General features: G+C 36.8%; 1 long non-coding RNA gene across 1 annotated transcript; it reads left to right on the top strand.

The window, feature by feature from the left end:
- Window positions 1-7,625: 7,625 nt before the first annotated feature.
- Window positions 7,626-12,551, top strand: LOC129882617 (uncharacterized). The gene is made up of 4 exons (XR_008765810.1): window positions 7,626-7,834; window positions 10,151-10,393; window positions 10,471-10,675; window positions 11,984-12,551. It is a non-coding gene; the product is annotated as an uncharacterized LOC129882617 (long non-coding RNA).
- Window positions 12,552-18,167: the final 5,616 nt, after the last annotated feature.

Below are 18,167 nucleotides of genomic sequence, written 5' to 3'. Positions count from 1 at the left end.
AAGTTGCAGCCAAAATATCCATCTCAGGTCGTCTCGACAAAATGTGGGTCCTATACCCAAGCATATTTTTTGTCGTTTCTACAAAGAGGCTCAAAATGAGACAGGATGCCTCGTGACATGAACGAAATGTCGTTCCAGACCAAACACAATATTTTGGAGCTAACTGTGCTGATAAAAGTTTCATCCGAGTGCGTTTACCAAGAATGTTCACCAAGGTCAATCTTATGCCAAGTGACCCCAAACTCGCACCGATTGACCCGATGCTCGTGCCGACCATGCTACTAGAATAATTTGGACATTCTGAAGCTGATGAAACCATCATAATTCCTTTCTGAGCTCATTTTATTGGAGTTTTGATTGAAGTCAATCATTCAAACTCCAAGAGCTCCAAAACAGGGAAACGGGCATAAAATGCAAATGAATGACCAGGAGACTGAACTGTCAGTGCTAGCAAGTCATAAATAACTTGGGTCACTACAATAAAGCTATAAATGCTAAAAATATCAAAAAGGAAAAAAATAACCTGGAGTGTCGTTGCAACATACATTACTAAAAAGTCTTTCATCCTCGAAAGTCAAAGGATAGAAAGGAACTCAAGGGCATAAAAAGATTAGGAAGCTATGCCCGTAAGCTCCGCCAGACCTACAGGTACCTTTTCGAGTCGGGCAACGCCAACCTAGAACTCAAGCTAAGAGAAAAATCCCAAATTAACTTTTCTTCTTCATAACTCAACCCAACTTCCAATTCCTCTCTTCTGATACTGACTTCCACTCAACAAGAGCAAACCCAAATGAACGCAACAGAATTACCTGAGATAAACCAAAGCCGCACAGATATCTCAAAATTAGGCAACCAACAGACAAGAGAAAATGTTAAATAACTCCCAAATTGAATCTTTTGCTTTATACTCCATACTCAAGACTCTTTAGTCATCATGGATATCCTACCCATCCTAAACCACAGTAACAATTTCCCGCACCATCTGAACACTGCCCAAATAAATACAAAGGAAAGACAAGCACCACCTAAGCATCGAAGAGCAGAAAGAACTCAAAATAAGCAACTCAACCCATTGCACAAACCCAAAGTTCAAACCCAATAACTCCCAACACCAATAACTTTAGTTTGAAATCTATCCTTCAAAACTGAAAACTCCAAGGGATAACAAAATCCAAGGGTGGAAAAAAAGTTGCACTTAGGCCAATTCCAATGTCACTTTGCTGCCAACGGGACTCCTAGAAAACTGAATCAATATGAAAATCTAAAATCAAAAGAAATAGCAATTGATGCCATGAGTCCATGCACCACTCCACTAGTGCAAATCTGAGTAAACCACCAAGCCAGGAGCAAAACTGACCTCATAAGAAGTTATTAGCTTATTAAACCTGCGAAAAGCAACCCAATAGAGCCAAACCATCGTAGCAAATACCACAACTCGACCCACCAATGCGATTTTGAGATAACCACTCAAACTCTAGAAAGGCTAAGCCAGCAGGTAGCGAGTTAATAGATCAACCCATCAAAAATGAACCAAAGAAAACTAAAACATGGTAAGGTACGCCACAAGAATGCTGCCAGCTAACCACATTGACACACACAAAACCTAGCACTCTGAACAAGAAACCAAGAGATGATCCCACAAATTACTTTGACTCCATCTTGAGGCTGAGCTTTCTAAGAGAAATTTCATTCGCCCATGGAAGCCAAAGCCTGAATTAGTCAAAGCACACCACCACAGAAGACCCAATTCAACAATTTGACTCTCTTAAACCATCAACACACCAGCTATAGTTTATCGGTAGAATAAGTCACAACACGGAATCGCAAAAAAAACTGAAGGTAGCCCTGTTTGTAAGCTAAAATAAGCCTATGACTGAAATTTCTGAGACGTATTGACTAACCACCTAAAAGTCCATAAGTCACAAGAGCACACCAAGGCAATTCTGATAATCAAGACTCATCAATATGAATGCTCTCACTCCACAATCATCCCCTCCTGCTACTTATGGGTCGGTCACAAGCATAAGAAGATCACCATTTCCATTAATCTGATAGAATCCTTTTACATGACTCTTCAAGCTAAAAAATCACCATCTTAGAATGGACAAGGATAAAATTCCATTTTAGCCTTCCCAACTCAACATTGCCATCTGACATCACAACATAGAACCAACTGAACTGATAACTTAGCCATCAAACTTACCATGAAAAGAAAACCTAGCCAAATTTGAAGGGCAAACCTTAACTTCGCCACCTTAGGAACTAAGAACACGAATCGAAAAAAGGAAGAATCACGAACAAGATCTACAGTAGATCACAAAGGCCTCAACTAATGACACACCCTTCTCTTGGCAGTAACCTCACATCAGATAAGCACATTATGAAGGGGTAAATTAGGAAGGGGGGAAGAATCACCCTAGAAAACTCTAGAACGGCTAAACGAAAACCTAATAGAGCAATTAACTAAGCTCAACATCCACAAGTTATAACTCTACCACTACTGCAACATAACATAAAACCAGTATGATCCACTAATAAAAGAGATCATCTAGGGATGATAAACATATACATATAGTTTCAAGTAAGGCTGTCAAAGTAACCAATAGGCAAGTAATCAAGCTAAGTAAGCACGCCCACATAAGTCTATGTAAAGTAACTACCAGATTCACAATATAGATCTAACAAGACAAGTAATCGTCAATGGGTACGAAAACCCCAACACCCAAATACTACAAGAAAGAAAAGTCCTAGAAATAAAATTTATGCAAGTCTGATTGATACATGGAGCCTCATCCTCGATCTGACTTGTAGAAGCATGAGATGGAATCGTCTGGCCCCGAACTGAACACCTATACAACTAACTTCAACACTCGGGGCACCACCTCTAATTGACTATCCCTGACCCTATGAATTCAATCATGTCGAGCGTCTTGCCTACAATATGTGACTATAAGACACTCCCTAGCCGGATGCCCAAACTCATTGCACGTATTGAACTTTCCATTGAATGCAACCCGCTGAGATGAACTAGCTGAATTAGTATAAGCCCCAAAAATAGAATATCCGAATAGCAAACCCTGAGAAGTCTATCATGAAATCTGTCCACCGTGGGTACCAAACCTGTCATAGGACCACCTAGAACCTGAAGTGCTCCTGTCATGGGTCGGGTAGGTCTAGAGTCAGGCTGACCTTTACTAGGATGATGCCTACCTCGGGGCGAGATGCTAACTCTACTATGCTTACGGTGGGATCCCTTATCTCCACCTTTGTAAGTCTTCATACATGCATGTTCCATCGACCTCACATAACTGACCACCTGGGGAAGAATAGACCCAACAACTATAAAGTGTTGTGATGTTAAATGGAGAGGCAAGCTCAATCCATCAATAAATGCCTGAATCAACTCTCACTCGGTAGAAAACAAGGGGAGAGTCTGTTCAACCCACTTAAGAAAATCAATCATATACTCTGAAATCGGCGAAGAACCTTGCTGAGGACCAACAAATCCAATTCTAGGATAAGAACCGCTCGATGCACCCAAAACCACACCTTCCTGTGGTGCATGCTTATCGAGATGCTAAATCTCCAATGCTAGATCCAAAAGAGACGGGAACATCATAGATACTATTAAAGCCTGGGTAATATGCGCTAATGCTCTAGCCATGCCCATCGAAAAACTCATGTTGTCCATCTAAGGAGGAATGAATTCCAAGAAAGTATTTAGAGGTTGATCAAAAAATGTTTCACACGATAAGAAATCAAGAATAGAGTTTCCCTGAAATGCACTATAGCCTCCTGAAGATAGGATATGAACATCTTTGCACTGATCCGCAGGATTCTACTAGGCACTTACTCTTATACCGATGATACTGGAGAACCTAAGCTCTGATACTCCTCAATCACAACCTGATTTCTCAAGTTATGAGGGCATCTACTATCAACCCACAAGTAGGTAAGCCTAACCCCATAGTACGAAACCATAGGCAACAGACCATCACAAGCGGAAGGAAATAATCAAATAATAATAATATTAATAATAAGAAAAGAAGAAGAATAACAATACAACAAGATAACCCCCAAGAACTGGTATCAGCCAATAGTCGAGCTACTAAAATAAAAAAGGAAGTACAAGGTTTATATATATACAATAATAGTAATAAAATTATATGCTGTCTCCGAATATCAAATAAAGACTAGTCCAAGTCCAAAATGAAGGAGATAGGCAACTCTGAATGCCAAGATCTCACCTAAGTCTCCAAAATCCAAGAGCTGCTCAGCACGATATCCAAATCAGTAGTGAAAACCCGTACTATGAACTGCAAGGTGTAGAAGTGTAGTATGAGTACCAACAAGTGGCACTCATTGAGCTCCAAAGAAAAAACAAGTATAAAGAACATGTAAACAAGGAGTATATATCACAAGTAACTAACAAGAATAATATGGAAGCCTACAATAAGAAGCATCAGATATAGAAAGAGAGAAAAAATAGGAAACTAGCAAGGCTGTACCTAGTTGCGCCGGCCTAAGACATAAGCACGACAACTCACTATGAAAGAGGGAAACCACTAAGTGACAACCTACTAACCAAAGTAAACACAAATATCACATAAAGGCCCAAAGGACTGTATCAGCTAAATCCCTACACAAAAAGTTAGATAAATAAGAATAAGGGCAGTAACTACCTTCAAACAAGAGACCACCTTTTATACCGTCAGAAGTTCGAAAATAGTAAGACAATACTTCCCGAGCCCCTATGTGCCCAGAAAGTCCACTTACAAATAGGTAAGCCCACACGGCATCCCATACTACCGACATGTACAAACAACTATGCTGGTGATAGGTGATGCATATATGAAAGAGATTCATGCAATAAAACCAGTAGTACCATCTGTGCCAAGTACCTCATACCAAGATATATACACCTACTTCTAGTTTCAAGCAAGAAGTAGTACCCATGCACCTCTATGGGATCGTCTTGGGGGGCTTGGAAATGCCCCTATATACCTACATGGTCTCGATTTAGGTCTTATATCAATATAGATATCAATCTGTATGTCCGATCATCAAAGATCCTTTTCTTCGCAGTAATCGGAGATAAAAAGTCAAATAAGAATAGAAAGGGTCAAAAATATCCATGACCGGCCAATATCATAAAATGAGCGTATCCTCGATGCCTCAAATCAATATAGTAAAACGAGCGCATCCCTGATGCCTCGAACCAATATCATAAAATGAGCGCATCCTCGATGCCTCTAGTCCACTCAAGATAGTAGTAATAAAGGTAGTACGATCCCATTCGAAAATTAGTATAAAATAGTTTGGGTTTCAACCCAGCTTTCTTAAATCAATGCCATGAACCAATACATGCACCAAGGTCGACTACATCCGTGAGAAAATAATGATCCAATGCAATGCATGCCATTACTAGCACCAAAACAACACGCACAATCACATAGAATAGTGACGCCACTAGCACCTTACCCTCTAGAGCATGAAAACTACGCTAACAAATGCAACCAACCTCCACTCAAGGCCTAAAGCTCAACTCTACTTCTCTAACTCAATCACAAGGTCCAAAAGAGAACTCAACCCTTACTGGGTAACAAAGAGGAGGGAATGAGGAAACAAGTGCTCAATTAGTCAATCAATACCTCCGATCCAACTAGGAACACAACCTCGAGAATACCACCATAGCTAGCCCCGCCAAACGACAACAAGAAAACATAGGGAATTTTAGCTCTAGATCCAGAAATGGGTCCCGATAGTAATTTACAAGCCTAATTGGGTGAAAATCACTACACCAGAGCTCCAACATAAGTGTTCTACAATAGTAAAGGACAATAAGTCTCATAAACTCACGCAAACAACGGCTACAACCACTAAGGATCAAACCACACCTCAAGTCTAAGGCACAAATCCGCCAGCCATCATAAACATCGAATAAGTCACCTCAAATAGTCTAATCAAGGCCAAACTAAAGCATCATCAACAATCTTACCACCTAGACTAGATATCTCATAAAGGCAACCTAGCCTAAGGATCATACCGGGATAGGAAACCAAAAATCTAGAAATCAAACCTAACCCGCTACATACAATCCAAACCATAAGTAATTTATAACAAACAATACCTCATGAAGCTCAATCAAAAGAAAGGAGACCGTAGCCTACCTCGAAGCCGAACACGCGTGCTCCAAGTCTACTTTTCGATAGCTTTTTGCTCCAAAAATGACACCAAATGCCTCCACACTATCAAAATGTTATCACATTGTCAATACAAATACTTTGACACTATATTCATATTTTTCGAAGACGGACCAAAAATTGGGTCAAAATGGGATTGTGGGACCCATGATGCGAATTCCAAAACCGACTCCATGAAAAGTTTATAAGCACATTATTGAGATTCTATCCCAAAATGGGGCACAAATCGATGCTCAAAATGACCGAAATGATTGCAATAATTAAAAACACCATTTAAAGCCTAAATTAGCTAGGGCAGCCATTTTAGGGAGAAAATTACCTCAAACTGATCCCTTGCACGCTTCCTCGAACCTACCAAAACATAGCCACGATTCCCACAAACCCAATGCACTTGAAATTGCCTAAAATGGAGCTCCCTAGGTCCTAAAATCGAAGAAAGAGTAAGGGGGTCGGGGTTGGTTCACGTATGGTCTTATATTAAAAGACTAGATGAGACAATGCATCGCGATCGTGGCCTTTGGCCTCCTGATCGCAAAGGTAACTGAGCTAATACATCACGATAGCGACCACCAGCCTCGTGAACGCGAAGGTCTAGGAGACAAGGCTACGCTATTGCGACGCCTATGGATCGCAAACGTGATGAGAAATGGTGCTTGCACCATAGGTGCTGTACCAACTCAAACTTGGGCTTTGAAAAGCTCCGATGGGGTGCTTGGGATTCATTTGGAATCCCGTGCGAGCAAACAAACTATGCTACTCCACTAAATTCGATATTCTAGATTGAATGACGCAGTTGAAATTTTCATCCGAAGTCGTCTCGATAAAATATGGGTCCCACACCCGTAGCATAATTTTTTTCATTTCCACGAAAAGGCTCGAAATGAGACCAGAAGCCTCGGGACATGAATGAAAGGTCGTTTTAGACCAAACTCTACATATTGGAGCTAACCGCCCTGAAAATTTTTCATCCGAGCGCATTTACCAAGAATGTTAACCAAGGTCAACCTTTGACCAAATTTCAAACACTAAAGTGCCAAGTGGCCTCAAACTCGCATCAATTGCCTCGATGCTCGTGCTGACCATGCTACTAGCCTAATTTGACCATTCCAGACACTATTAGAAATTTGACATACGGCAACGCTTAATACAACTATAGCAATATCTTATCTATTGCAGCGGTTGTAACTATTGCAGTATATCCTTGGCTCTTATAGAACAATTATTAAAATTAACCGTAGCATCACACATACAACCGTTCCTATAGAGCATCTATGGCAACAAATTTTAGAATCGTTGCAATAGTGATCTCTAGCAACAGTTATTTTAGGAAAAATATTATACTAATTTTTGTCCCCAAAATATATTTCCCTCCACTAATTTAGCAACGTGCAAAACGTATTTTTCCCCTCAATTTCTAGAAAACTCTAATTAACCCATTTAGCCTTCTTCGTTCTTTCAGAAAACCCTTTTTCCAGTGGTCGGTCTTCGACAAAGAGGTCTTTGGCAAAGCTTCCTGGGAAATTTCTCTGGCAAAATAACATCTTTCTGGTGAATGAGGAACTTTCCTGTGGTAATCTTTGACAACAACTTCTCATACAATGTGAAGCTCCAGTGGTCTTTTGCATATAAAGGTACTCTTTTTTAATTCTTCTCTGTTTTTCCATGATTTCAAAACTCCCATATACTATTTTGCACAATCAGCAATTCCATTGAATGATTTTTGAAAAATCTTAAAGAATAACATATGAGTTTGCCTGAAATCTATGGATTTGTCTGAAATCTATGTTATTTGTTCTAGTTTAGGTCTGCCATAAAATTTATTTGTGGTTTAGAGCTTGTATTTCAAGTTCGGTGTAGATTTGATAACTCTCTATGAAAAGTGTTTGAGAGGACGGGTTTTAATTTTATGACTCAAATTCTGATTTATAGGTGATTTTGTACTAAAACTTTGAGAATTTTGATTTCTGTTTTGAGTTAGGTCTGTCAATGTGAACTGAAATTTATTGTTGGTTTTAAGTTTGAAAGTATTGTTCTGTACTTCGGCTTTTTCAGATTTTGTTCTCCCTCTTGCTTTTGATCCAATTTTCTTGTTTAGGCTGCCAGAAAATGTGATTTCTCGTAATTATGCTGTAATATTTAGGAATTTCATTTTGTGGGTATTCCTAATATAAAATGATTAATCTAGAAGAACTGTAAAAGGGGTAAATTTTCAGTTTTGCTATCCCTACCCTAATCCACAACCTATTAAGAGCAAGTTGTTGAGTAGGAGTGGCCACTGAAAAAGCTCTTCTTGATTGTATTTTCAAGGTGGCATTGAGGTAACCTAAATCGGGTCTTCTTGCTTCTTCTTTCAGTTTCACACCCATTCCAAAAGATTCAATTTTTCATAGAGGAGTTGCACTATGAATCTCTTCTTGATTGGGTTTGTATTGTGGCATTGACGTTACCAGAATAGGATCTTCTTGCTTCTCCCTTTTTGGTTCATACATTTTTTCATGGTGGAGTTGTAGTATGAAGCTCTTCTTGATTGTGTTTTTATGGTGGCATTGAGGCAACCTGATTTGGGTCTTGTTTCTTTCTTGCTTTGGGTAACACCCATTTCAAAAGATACAATTTTTCATGGGGAAATTTCACTAAATAGCTCTTCTTGACTGTGTTTTTATGGTGAATTTGTATTAAAAAGCTATTCTTGATTGTGTTTTATGATGAGATTGGGGTAACCTGAATTGGGTCTTCTTGTTTCTTCCTTTTGGTTCACATCTATTTCAAAAGTTTTAATTTTTCTTGGTGAATTTGCACTAATAATTGTTCTTTATTGTATTTTCGTGGTGTCATTGAAGTAACCTGAATTGGGACTTCTTGTTTCTTCCTTTTGGTTCATACCCATTTCAAAAGTTTTAATTTTTCATGAAAGTTCAAAAGTTTTCTAAACAAATGGTGAAAATTCAATTCTATTTGATTCAGGAGCTTAACACTTGTGGCTAAATTTTGGATTAAGTTTATGAGTTTATGCTTGCTAGGTAATACAAATATAAAAATATTCTCAAGATGTCTCACAATATAAATACTATCCATAGATCAAGTCTCTCTATCTCTGTCCAAAGATGCACTAAGATCTTCTGTCGTTCTTTGGCGTTAAGAAACTTTAGTCTTTAAATGTTTTCTGAAATGACCATGGTGGTTCTCATATATTTCTTTATTATTTTTATGGAATAAGAAAGCAGGTTAGTAGTTGATTTTATGGAATGAGTTGTTTATGCCCCCTGTATTTAATTAATATTAACTGCTGAAGTCGAGGAAGTATCTGCGGAAGTCGAGGAAGTATCTTATTTTGTGTCATTTTGTTAAAATAATTAAAAAGTACTGCCTGTTGTCTACTAAATGGATTCAGGTAACTTTCTTTTATAAAGCACTGCCCATTGTGTTATGGGTGTATCATAGAAAAATGGATTTTGCCTTACATAGGCATGTCACATTCGTTAGGTAAACTTTTTGTGGACTAACAAGTTAACATTCTAACTGCCACACTTTTTTAACTTGTTCAGTCTTATGCTAACAAATAACTTTTAACATTTTTTTACACAGATTAGATAGTCATGAGTCAACAAGAACCTCCAAAAAGAAACAAAAAAGCAAAAAACAAGACATATGATAAACTTGGATCATTATCATTTTTGGCAAATAAAAAAAAACGTTTATTGACAACAAATAAATTGTTCAAGCTATAGAGTCAGAGAAAGCGCATCTGCTAAAATTAATTGAAGAACAACCACCTATAGCACCACCATCTGAAGCAAATGGGCAATCTGTAGAGGAGCGATCTTTAGAGGATCAATTGCAAATGAATTATGTCGCTCCAACAAATGAACCTGAAGAACAAGCTAACATATAAGCTTAGAAACTTATTGAATTCATCATGTTTTTTAATTTCATTTATTTTCTTGTAGCTGAAGGCCTTCCTACTCAAAATAAAAGAGGTAGAACGCAAATGCCTAAAGTATATACCCGAAAAGAGCGTAAATTGATCCAGCTAAACAGCAAGAATCAACCTGTTGGTCCTACTGATGATGTTGTAACAAAGTTAAGTAGCTTTTTTAGGCACATTGGCAAGAACTGCGACCCTTTGCCCATTTGATATACTTGATTGGAGGAGCATGGACACTAAAAATGATTTATGGGAGTATACCAAGGTTTGAAGTTTTCAATAATTAATTATTTGTTAAAGAATTTTACATCTATTGACTAAGTGAATGACACCAAATTGTAGGAGAAATACATTATTCCTGAAGCTGCAAAAAAAATGGACTTTGGTAACAATTCGAGATGCTTGGAGAAGGCATAGAAGTGAGTTGAAGACAAATTATTATGACCCATATGAAAATGATGAAGTTCGAATGGCAAAAAAATCGGGTCATATTCCAGAATGTCAGTTTAGAGAGCTCCTCAAATATTGGAAGTATGAGAAATTCAAGGTAAAATGTATTTCAGAATCACAAATTTTCAGCTTATTTTTTCTTTTACTTTCTCTTTTGCTATTCTCTTCTCTGTTGCAATATTGTTGCAGTATGTCGTAGCTACAGTTTCATTCTTTTCTTTCTTTCGTCTCTCTTCTGCTATGATATTGCAGTAGCTTGTTTATTTTTGCTATTGCTTCTTTTCTATCTAATCCCTCTCAAGGTGCATTTTGAGAAACAATTTTGATTTTAAATTAGCTTTTGTTTCTCAAATATATACAAGAGACATAAATTAGAAGTTGTTTCTCAAACTGTAGTAACTTGTAAACTACAGTTTTAAAAAGCTTGACAGATGTGTCGGTGCATAAGACGAGACTAACTTGTGCTTGAAAATATGCACGTACGCATATTTACGAGTATATTCACCAAGTCAGATTGAAAAATCTTGTCTCCAGTTTCTGGGTTTGTGCTTAGGATAGTAACAGAAAACATAAATTTTGAGAAAGTTCATATAGCACAAAGGTTTTCTATTTGATCAACAAATGTATAAATGATTATTTTGATCTAAAATTACTGTATTTGGGGATCTAAATTTTCACTATGACGCCATTTTTTATATCCAACTGAGAAGGGAAAGCATACTATTTAGTTACTGCCTTTCTTTTGTATTTCCTATAGTGTATACTATTTAGTGAGAGTTCTTATTTAATTACCACAAAATATAGAGTTCAACTTATTAGTATTGAACCATATAGCATTCAATTAACTAGTATGGAAGAGCATGAACCATATAACCAGTTACAAACACTTTAGTTTTTAGATGATTGTTCTAATATTCAACTTATCTTACACTGGTATAGCATTTAAGTTTACCTTTTGGTGTTAGAAATAGGAAACATTGACTTTGTCTAGTATATTCTGTAGCACGCATATGCTTTCAATTAATATTGTTGTTTCATTTATTTACAGAAAATATCTGCAACAAATACTGTAAATTAAAAAAAGCTGATGAATCCACAAACTGCCGGCAAAAAGCGTTTTGCTTTAGTCCATAATAAATTGGTGTGTTCTCTTATTTATTATCAAGTCTTAATCTTTCATTTAAGAAAATTTTGATATCCATTTTTATGTGACTAGGAAAAAGATAGGAAAACTATATCACAAAAGGAGATCTTTATGGTCACAAGAACAAGGAAACCGGGGCGTTTGTACAAGGCCTCGAATGAAACCATAATTAGTAAAATTATATGAATACTATCGATTTACAAATTTTTATTGATATCAATATTCATTCTAAATTTTAATTTACACGACTGTGCTTATTAGATATGCTTTTAAGGCTGAAATGGAAGAAATTGAAGTACAAATGAGCGCAAATGGTCAGTTTATCGATGCATTTTCAACCGTCATCGATCCTGAACCTCTGGGACGTCTCAGACTATATGGAGCGGGGGTTACAAAGACTATTTTAAAAACAAAAATTGACAATTCTGGACCAACTTTAAATGCAACAAATGATGTAGTGCAACAAATGGAAGAAAGGATGCAAAAAGTGGAGAAAAAAATGGAGGAACAAAAGAAAACTATGCGACAAGAAGTTATGGCAGATGTAATTTCACAACTTCAGCAAGCAGGATTAATTGATCCTAACATACTAGCAGCGTTCTGTCCTTTCACCAAGAGAAGCTACTTCTGCAGAAGCACAAGCTCCTTTGTGTCTCTCTTGCCACTCTAGTTCCTTTCTCTATTAGAACTCTATTTTCTCTTTGTTCAGTTTTCTGTAGCGACTATTATTTCTTGCTCTTCTTTATTTTTCTATTGGACTGTTGTAGCATTTACGTGATAAAGGATTGTTGGGTGCTCTTAATAAGATCTCAAAAATATCTCTTCTCAACTTTTTCAATTTTTCTGATTCAGATTCCGTAATAGTGTAGTGTGATTTTTTCTTTCGTACTCCTGTCTCTACAGAGATTCTCACTCGTATTCTCAATCTTGCTTGCATTATTGATGGCACTTATATGCACAATAAAGATTGATACACCCATCCTGAGAAAGTACCAAAACCTCATATTATCGCCTTGTTGGTGGATTCTACTGAAATTTAAATTATCAATTATTGTGTACATCTGGGAGCACTTGCTTCCCAGCCCCTCAACTTATAAGTAGTTGATTGAAGCTTTGTTGGTATCTACGTTGCTAGCTAAGGCAGGAGTTGCTGGTGATACATGTTATTGTGCAGTGAAGTTGCTTAAATTTTGTTTGTATCATTATTGACATTTGAATTATATATCACTTCATTTTATAGCTGCCATCTTTGAGGAAAAGATGGAAAGTTCCTCTCTTGAAAATTTCCAATGGCCAAATGGTTAGTGGCTTAGTCCAATGGATACTTTATGATGGAGTAAGGACTAATTACGGAGTAGAAGAAAAGAAGCCAAATTACAGTCTTAGTACAAGTGATAGTACCACTAATTGAGGTGTGCAGACATAGGACCCTCTCTGTTTCTAAGTTTTAATTGAGCCTAGTGCAGATTCAGTTTGTAGCACAAAAAATCATGTTTGCCCCAAAATTATAAGCTACTGCTAGTGTTTTTTTAAATTACTACTCTTTTATAACGATTACAACTCGTAGTTTACAATGTAGAAGTAATATTTGTGGTCACATTACAATGAGGGTGAATTATATTATAAAGAATTTCAATCATGAAAGCTGGCTGTGGCAAATTAAAGACTCACCATTCATTCATTATAAATACTCATTTCCTTCTCTTACAATTCCATCATCATTTGCTCAATTATCTACTACAAAGAAACTTTAAATCAAAAGAAAGGAAATTCTCTCTGATTTTCTGTATTAGAAATGGCCCCAGCTACTTCATTGTATATTATTAGATTTGGTGTTTATGGGTATACTCGTATCATGACTGGATGTTCTGTTAACTCTTAGAGACTTGTAGTCTTGTTATAAATGGCAGATTGTTGAGCACGGGCTTGTCGAAAGTTTGGTTAGTTGTGAGTTATTTACTTGCTGATAAGTATTTAGTAGTTTTGATTGCTGATAAGTTTTTGGTATTTAATGTGTCTAGCATGTTGAAAAGGAACAATTAGAGAAATTAGAAAGAATTGATTGTGTTTTAGTGTTAACTTGCTTCTTCCTCTTTTTTCTTTCTTCCTCTTTCAACCAGATTCAATAAGCTGCTATCAGACCAAAAGAAGAATTTAGTGCTCATATTGATTTATTTAGTATTTTCATTAATTGTAGGTGATGAAATCGGAGGGGACGAAAGTAGTACAGAAGACTTGAGTTAGGAGCTAGTTCGGATTGATGTTAACTTTACCTACATTCTAGAAATCTTTTAATTTTGAGAATTGAAAACTGTGGTATGTTTTATCCCCTTTTAATGGCCAAAAATATGTATATTTTTCTTTTATCAATATTACCTAACCAGGATCTTGGATAATAATTTTGGTAATGAATAGTTTCTTTTTTGATGATCGATTTATGTGTATTTTATGTTATTATAAAATTATTGCTTTCAGTAATACTTATATATTTGTTGCAATAGGTTAATATTATTTGTTGTAGTAGCCTAATATTGTTCGTTTCAAAAGCTTAATAATAATTGTTGCACTAGGCAAAGAACTACAACATTACCGTATAATAACCGTAGCAATAGCCACATAGTAATAGTCGTATTAGCTTAGAGTTGTCGCATTAACTGTTGCAATAGAATAAAAATAATTGTAGAATAAAATTTATTGCAACGGTTCATAACCGTCCCACTACAGTCATATTAGTTTAGAACTGTTGTAATACAACAGAAAAAATGTTGCAATAGTATAAAAATAATTGTAGCATAAAATGCTATTGTAACGGTTCATAACCATCCCACCAAAAGGTTAACCGTCGGGAATTAATTAATGAGGAAATCGTCACAATAGGAATATTTCATGCAACGATTATATAAACCGTCAGAGTAAACCGTAGCAATAGATCTATTGCTACGCAATCTGTTGTACCTGTTGCCTTAACCGTGGCCATAGAGCTATCGCAACAGACGTATGGCCTATTGTAACGGTAGTTGAAATGTTGCAGTACATCAAATTTCAAGTAGTGGGAGCTGCTGGAACCGTTAGAATTCCTTTTTGGGGTCATTTTGCTAGAGTTTTGATCGAAGTTAACCATTCAAACTCCAAGCTCCAAAATGGGGAAACGGGGTATAAAACACAAACGAACGACCAAACGATCGAACTGTCAGTGCCAGCAAGTCATAAATGGATTGAGGTCTCTACAGGAAAGTTCTAAATACTGAAAAAATTGAAAAGAACGCAAATGACCTAGAGGGTCATTACAACCTATTGAATCTGTGACAACTTATGCCTAAAAATAAATATAAATTGAAAGTTATTAGAGAAAACTTATCCAATCCTCCCACTATTCAGTCATAGTAGTTATCTTCTTGAAATGGTTTCCATCAAAGTAGTGCATGTTGTACATTTGCAATCCTCTGTTTTCATTAATGCAAGCAATTTGGCCTTTTTTCCTTTGTCACCAACTTGTAAACATTCACCTTCTTAAGATTTGACTTCTCCCCTGTGGCCATCGGTAATTGTCCAATAGCTTTGTGTTTCATATTGCCTTGGCAAATGATTTTTTTTCTCCTCTTAGCTTGTGAAGTAGAATATGGATCTCGAAGCTTCCTTGATGGAATTACATTCCTCTTGGATTCCCATTCTTTCACAGCCTTAGTCAATGCTTGAAGAGTTTTGACAACATTATCATCTTTTTTCTTGCACTTTCATATTGATAGGCACAACATTTATCAGTAGAAACATTTGTTGCATACCCAAAAAATGGTAAAAAATTTTCATCAAAATATTTTTCAGGCCCAGAACCACCATACACCATGCCCACCTTTTTCATCCCCATCCAACCAACACCATCCCCACCACTAACATCAACACCAAGACCAACATTAACACCAGCCTTACAGCTGCATTAACCATATCCTCATAAAAAATAACAAGTTGACCAACATCAACTCTTTTCCTTTTGATTGTTGTTGCTTCAAGTAATTCTCTTTTAACCCTATGCACCACAGGATCAAATTGGATTTCAACATCACCTAGAGTAACAAGAAATGATATTTGCAACTCTTTTTCTGTTGGTACAAGCCTTGGATGGATAAGGCAGCTTATGGGTCATATGTTCTAACATATAAGTCAGATGTTCCAACATATGAGTCACAAGGTGCGACATATCATCTATATGTTGTAACTTATGACTCATATATTGGAATATATGACTCATTTTCAATAACTTACTGCATCATCTAGAGGGTTAAAAGATCTGGAGGATTTTTGTTATTTTCTCTTGACAACCATCTCAAGATTCTTGGGGTTGAAAGGTCTTCCTTGGCCATTACTTGTTGCCTCAAATGAGGAATTGCTTCAAATGCCCAAGCCTATAAAAAAGAGATGTCAATAAATTAAATGTTGCATTATTCAATAAGATATAAAAAACATCAAAGAAGCTATGTAATTACCATGAAAGCCCATGGAAAGCCAAATAAAAGTAATGACCCTCCAGGTCATTTTTGAGTTAATGCATTTATTTCATCATTTATAGCATTTCTAAAGTGACCCAAAGTCATTTATGACTTGGTGAGACTGACTGTTCAGTTGCTTGGTTGTTTGTTTGGGTTTTAGGCCTATTTTCCTTTTTTGGAGCTTTTGAAACTTGAAAAGTTGATTTGGTCATAACATCAAGTAAACAATATCAAAATGGAATTTTGATTGTTCATCAGCCTTAGAATGGCCAAATTAGGCTAGTAACATGATTGATACAAGTATCAAGATATTTGGTGCGAGTTTGGGGACAACTTGGTGTTTTAGCCTTTGAAATTTGGCTTAAGGTTGACTTTGTTCAACATTTTTGGAAGATGCACTTTGATGAAAATTCTGTCAGCGTGGTTAGTTTTAGAATATTGAGTTTTTTTAGAATGACCCTTAATTCACTTTTCGAGGCTTCCAGTCTAATCCCAAGGGCAGTTGTGGAAATTGGCTAAATATGACACTTGAGTGTGAGATCCACTTTTCATTAAAATGGCCTCATATGGGAATTTTTAATACGCTATTGAGTTTAGAACATCAAATTTGGTGCATGCATGGAATTTTGAATGAATTTTGACCATCCCATTGGAGATCTTGAACTTGGCTGAAAAGTTCTTACAACACTTAGTTGGTGCAAGCCATTTTTTTGTCTTCGCGATCACAGAGGGACCTTTGAAATCGCGAGGGTCTGCCAAGTTACCCTCCGGGATTGTGAGGCTTCTTCCTCTATCACGAGGGCCATCTTTTCTGTGGCCCGCGATAACAGAGCCTTGGGCTCTGCAATCGTGATGAATCTTTGTTCATTTTAATTAAGACCAGAGACACGATCAACCATTTCTCAAAAATGGAAATAGTGATTTCTCTCTTGATATAACTCCACATTTGGTGATTCCAAGGCATGTGGGTCCGTAAACTTTATGACTACATGGGTGAATGATCGGGATTGTCAGGGAGGCTTTATTTGAGGTAAATTCCGCTAAATACTTATTGCCATTGTTGAATTTCAAGCTTAAAAATGTGATTTTCTTGCATGTTTGATTTGGGACTTCTTTGAGCCCCGAATTGTGTTCCATTTTGAAACACAAGTTTGGGGGTGGTGTTTGAGACCCTTTCACAGGGTCAACTTCACAATTATCAAAGCGGGTTCCATATTTCTATTTTTGATTCCAAAATTGTTCTGTCTCCGAATTTTATAATTTTAGTGTTAAACAATCATATTGATGTTGTGATTTTATATTTTATCACGTGGTAGCGTTCTGAGGTCGCAAATAAGGAAAAAAGCTCAAGCTACTTGCATTGGAGTGCGCAGTTCGGCCCACAGTTAGGCTACGACTTCCCTTTCCTTAGTATGAACATATTTAAGCATTTATATGTTGATTTGTATGAGATTGAGGATAATTGGTGGTCGCGCATGCTAAATTACTATAAACCATGCCTTAGGTTCTATTTTTGGGTATTTTGGGTTATTGAAGCATGCCTATTGTTCTCGTTGATCATCCATACCTTGTGGTGTGTATTCGTGTGGTTTGTTTATATCATTGGAAGCATATTTGGACTTAGTCTAGTCTTAGACTAGTGGTTTCCATAGACTTATATACTTGTGGATCCATTAGGCCTTGAAACATCTCCAACATTGATTCAGACAACTTATCTCCCTGAAGACTGATTTAGCAGACTTGAATCTGATAGTCTGGGCCTTAGCTATGCAGTAACACCGCTCTTGAAACCGCATATCCATAATTACTTGGTTTCATCAGTCTCATATCACTTGATTCTTGGTTTCAAAGCTTCACTCATCAATTTCGATGAGATGATGTTTGGGATGGAGTGATTTATTGATGGAACATGAATTGGGGGTACTAACCATAATGCTCGATTGGTCGCTGATCCTAATTTT

This window comes from Solanum dulcamara, chromosome 3, assembly GCF_947179165.1.
Source record: "Solanum dulcamara chromosome 3, daSolDulc1.2, whole genome shotgun sequence".
In the NCBI taxonomy this organism is placed as follows: domain Eukaryota; kingdom Viridiplantae; phylum Streptophyta; class Magnoliopsida; order Solanales; family Solanaceae; genus Solanum; species Solanum dulcamara.
The sequence above is the reverse complement of the archived record's forward strand: the minus strand, read 5'-3'. Positions and strand labels throughout refer to the sequence as shown.